A 5,332-nucleotide genomic window follows, 5' to 3' on the forward strand; every position below is an offset into this window, starting at 1 on the left:
ATGGCACAAAGGAGCGTGAGAACAAAAATTGGTTTGAAGCCAGTATTACTGAGATAGAGCCAGTCATTGATGCCAAGCGCAGCGCACTTGTCAGCTATAAACATGAACCAAGTCAGAGGAACCTGCAGGCGTTGTGAGCTGCACGCAGCAAAGCACAGCAAACAGCACGACGTTGCGCCAACGACTACTGGCTTCAGTTGTCGGACAACATCCAGCAAGCGTCTGACAGTGGCAACACAAGGGCCATGTATGAGAGCATCAAACAGGCGACAGGCAAATCTACAAAGAAAACTGCGCCTATTAAATCAAAGACAGGGGAAGCCATCACAGACAAGGACACGCAGATGGAAAGATGGTTAGAGCACTACTTGGAACTCTACGCCAGAGAAAACTCTGTCACCCAAAAAGCGTTAGACGCAATTGAAGAACTGCCAGTACTGGAAGAACTAGACGAAGAACCAATTATGGAGGAGCTCAGCAATGCAATCGATGCTCTGGCCTGTGGCAGAGCACCCGGTGACGACAGCATTCCACCCGAAATCATCAAATGTGGAAAGCCAGCCTTCTTGGAACCACTACATAAACTCCTGTGTCTTTGCTGGAGAGAAGGCAAGGTACCCCAGGATATGCGCGATGCCAAGATTATCACCCTCTACAAAAACAAGGGAGACCGTATTGACTGCAATAACTATAGGGGAATCTCTGTACTGAGCATTGTGGGTAAAGTCTTTGCGCGCGTTGTCCTTGCTCGACTGCGTCCTCGCCGAACGTATCTACCCAGAGTCGCAGTGTGGCTACAGAGCCAAGAGGTCGACAGTGGACATGATCTTCTCAGTACGTCAACTTCAGGAGAAATGCAGAGAACAGCAGATGCCCCTCTACATTGCATTTATTGACCTGACAAAGGCATTTGACCTTGTTAGCAGGAAGGGCCTTTTCCAGCTGCTAAAGAAGATTGGCTGTCCTACTCAGCAGATAAGCATCATTGCCTCCTTCCACGACGACATGAAGGGCACCATCAGCTACGACGGTGGAGCCTCTGAACCCTTCCCCATGCGCAGCGGCGTGAAACAAGGCTGTGTCCTCGCACTGACTTTGTTTGGTATATTTTTCTCCTTACTGCTGAAGTTTGCATTCAAAGAGTCCGCAGAAGGAGTCCACTTACACACCAGAAGTGATGGGGAGCTGTTCAATCTGGCACGGCTGAGAGCAAAGACCAAGGTCCGCACAGTCCTCATAAGGGAAATGCTATTTGCAGATGATGCAGATCTATACGCGCATACCGAGGAAGACCTTCAGCGGCTGATGGACAGGTTTTCCCACGCATGCAGGGAATTCGGGCTGACGATCAGCATCAAGAAAACAAATGTAATGTGTCAGGATGTCCCCTCTATACCAGCAATTTATATTGACAACGAGGAGCTAGAAGTCACTGATCACTTCACATACCTGGACACAACCATCACCAGCAACCTCTCACTTGATGCAGAATCAGACAAGCGCATCGCCAAAGCTGCCGCTGTCATGGCACAACTAAGAATGAGAGTGTGGACCAACAACTAACTCACTTTGAACACCAAACTCAGAGTATACCAGGCATGTGTACTCAGTAGCCTACTGTATGGCAGTGAATCCTGGACAACATATGCCAGACAAGAGAACCGCCTGGAAAACTTCCACATTCGCTGTCTACGACGAATTTTCGGCATCAGGTGGCAGGACAGACTCACTAACAACAATGCAGTGCTAGAAAGAGCGAACCCCCTCAGTATGCATCTCATGCTCTGCCAGCGACGTTTGCGATGGCTTGGTCACGTACACAGGATGGACGATGGACGCATACCCAAAGACATCATGTACGGTGAACTAGCTTCTGGACGGCGACCAACTTGCCGTCCAGCTCTGCGCTGCTATGATGTCTGCAAACGAGAAATGAAATTCACAGGCCTCGACTCAAACACCTGAGAGTCGCTTGCTGCCGACCGCAGCGGCTGGAGATATGCGGTGATGGAGGGAGTGAAGAGGGGTGAGGAGAGGAGAAAGATGAAGTTTGAGGAGAGGAGAGCAAGGAGGAAAGAGAGGCAGCAGATCCAAATACCAAACACACAATCAAACTACGTGTGCAACAACTGCGGTAGAGACTGCCATGCAAGGATTGGTCTGCTGAGTCACACCCGTCGTTGCTCTCAACAGGACTGATGAGACTAAAACCGTACAGGGCGCAAACCATCGTCTCTTGAGTCGGAAGGATGCCTACAATAGTAGTAGTAGTAGTAGTAGTAGTAGTAGTAGTAGTAGTAGAAGTAGTAGTAGTAGTAGAAGTAGTAGTAGTAGTAGTAGTAGTAGTAGTAGTAGTATTAGTAGTAGTAGTAGTAGTAGTAGTAGTAGTAGTAGTAGTAGTAGTAGTAGTTATAGTAGTGTAACACGAGCCCTTTCATATGTAGCCGATTAATTGAACGAATCGTGGAGATTAAACTCGAAAATTATTCTCTGCACAAAAAGATCTTGGAATATGTAGATACGGACCATTAGCTTTTAAGACAATGAAAATAAAACGTTTATATTATTATATTGTGAACCTTTGAGAAACGCGCAAATGAAGGAAATGGCAATGGTAAGAATAATTCATTAAATTCCGTGTTACGTAGAAATAGATAAAATCTACTATAGAAAAAAGCCTCATTAAAATGTGATCAGAAAATCGTCCTTCAAACTTTGATAGAATTAAATAACCCCCATCATGACTAAAGATCTCAAACCTGGGACTTTGCTGAAGACTTCAAGACGTAATTTAAATCGAATGACTTTTTAAGAAATTTTCTGGTCAAATTTGTGAATAAGTGTCTTTCCAGAGTATGGCATTTTAATGATAAAATAAACATACGATTATAAGTTTGTGTATTTAAAAAAGCAATATTGTTAACACTTACTGAGGACAAACTTGAGATTCATTTTAATAGAGGTTCACAATGCTCACTAGCACAAGAAGAATGCAAGCAACAGTTTGTTGTAACTCGATGAAAGCCAAAGAATAGTGAATGATAGACTGTGTTGACTCTTCCACGCTCTCACATCAAATGATAAACCGCGTTTTATAACATGACAATATGACGTAGATACATCACGTGGTAATAAGTGATAATTCATTGGCTGATAATATATGCATAACTCTGTTTATCCAGACATACTTTGTTTGAACATGTCAGTAAAATGTAGTAAACAAAATTCCATAATATGTCATCCTGACATGTTTCAACACGCTCGCTGCTTGTAGGGAAAATATACTATTGTTTATTCTGTCTAGTATTCTCTCTCTCTCTCTCTCTCTCTCTCTCTCTCTCTCTACTCTCTCTCTCTCTCTCATTTCTTTCTCCTCTTTTTCATATTTTCCCTCTCTTTCTCAATCTCTTTCCTTTCTCTATCCTCTCTCTCTCTCTCTCCTATCTCTCTCCTCTCTCTCTCTCTCCTCCATCTCTCCTTTATTCTGTCTAGTATTCTCTCTCTCTTCTCTTTCTCTTTCTCTCTCTCTCTCTCTCTCTCTCTCTCTCTCTCTCTCTCTCCTCCTTCACTCCGTCAATCACACGCAATCACAATCACAGGCACGTACACACACTTATATATATATATATATATATATATATATATATATATATATATATATATATATATATATTGAATCGTGTTTGATAAAATATGGTACGAAAAGTGCTCGACATGTAGCAATGGAGCCAATTATTATTTTAATATTTACCACAATGTTTGAGTCAGTCTACATTGATGTTTCAGGCCTAATCAGCCATCGTCAGGACTGTGTGTTACATGAGTTTGCTTTTTTGACTGTTGTTGTTTTTGTTTGTTTGTTTGTTGCTTTAGGTCTCTTCCAACACAATTGAGGTTATATGAGAGACCGCTGAAACAAAAAAACAAGCAATCTAACAAAAATAGTACAAATGTAAATCAAAATCATAACCTAAAGATATCATAAGCTAAATTATAAATAACCAAGAACAAACAGGCAGAAGATTTACAGAAAAAAAATATCCCCTGTCAAAAATACAATCACAAACCAAAGAAGCAGGATAGGCTAGTAAAGAGAAGAAGAAACGACATCACTATCAGATCGTACACCCATGCGAACATCATAGGTATATGATTCAAGGGTGATGCTCCCATCCAACCACCCGCCTGTTGTTGTTTGTTGAAGTGGTTCCGGTTTATAGTTGATTAATAAGATGTGGACACGTATTGTACATCTCATTTTTCGTGTTGAGTGTGGCTTCATGAGGGTGTTTGATTATAGTATATTTCTCTTCCAGGCATAAGCTACATTGTTTTGATGTTGGTGTGTATCCTGTTGCTTTAGATAACATTTTCCATGAAATGTTGTGGTCTAGTTTGCTGTCTTTTAATTTCCAAATATGTTCGCTGAGTTTTGTGGATGTGTTTTTTGTTAGTCTTTCTAAATGTTGAGGCGTGGAGGTTGTATCTTGTTTTGAAATTATTTTCCGTTAGTCCTACATATTTTTCTTGCTTGTTTATTTTAGTTTTGATGACTGTGGCTGGCAAATTAAACTTGATTCTAAACATTGTTTATTTGGCGGGCAATGTTCCTTATTTCTACAGTTGCATTTTCTTGTGGGTGGGTTTTGCTCTTGTCGGTGGTTTATTAATATTTTTGTTGTGGCTTGAAATTATTTGTTTTATGTTGCGCATACACTAGAAGCCTATTTTTATGGTATTCCTGTTGATAATTTTATGTAGCTTGTGGGTTTTTGGAAAGTGTGTATCAATTAACTTCAGGAACTGCTGCCCAATGTTAGTGCTGACGTTTTTGTCGAAAGGTGGGTTGAACCAAGTAATATCTCGTTTTCTTGTTTTGCGTTCTTCACTTTTATGTTGAGGTTTACATGAGAGGGGGGCGTCTGTGTATTCAAATGGTGTGTTGTATCCGCTTTTTGTGAGTGCTTCTTTGTAGGGGGTGGCTGCGACGTTGAATATCTCTGTTTTCCGAAAGTTTGCTCACCCTCAGTGCTATGCTTTTTGGTAATTTTTCAATGACGGAACGGGGGTGGTTGCTGTTTTTATTAATTTAGCTAATCGTGTTGTTTGGTTTTCTGAACGGTTGGAATGAATTGGATTTTATGTGATGTCGAGGAAGTCAACTGTTTTTTTTTGTTTGCTTCTATCGTGATTTTCAAATTGTTGTTTTGGAATATTTTACAGATTTTTTTTTTGATGTTTTCGTTCGCTCTTGGTCGTTTGTTGGTTATAGCGAGTCCGTCATCTCTAGGATTGAGTGAGTTAAGGATTGTAATAGGCAAGAAATGACGTA

General features: G+C 41.3%; 1 long non-coding RNA gene across 1 annotated transcript in view; it reads right to left on the reverse strand.

Moving 5' to 3' along the window:
• Positions 1 to 3,087, reverse strand: part of LOC144957979 (uncharacterized) — a 21,183-nt gene extending 18,096 nt beyond the window's left edge. The window contains exon 1 of the long non-coding RNA XR_013642284.1: positions 2,931 to 3,087. This is a non-coding gene — a long non-coding RNA (uncharacterized LOC144957979). The remainder of the gene's footprint in view (positions 1 to 2,930) is intronic.
• Positions 3,088 to 5,332: the final 2,245 nt, after the last annotated feature.

This window comes from Berghia stephanieae, chromosome 12, assembly GCF_034508935.2.
Source record: "Berghia stephanieae isolate SIO BIC M18660-M18661 chromosome 12, UCSD_Bste_1.3, whole genome shotgun sequence".
NCBI lineage: Eukaryota > Metazoa > Mollusca > Gastropoda > Nudibranchia > Aeolidiidae > Berghia > Berghia stephanieae.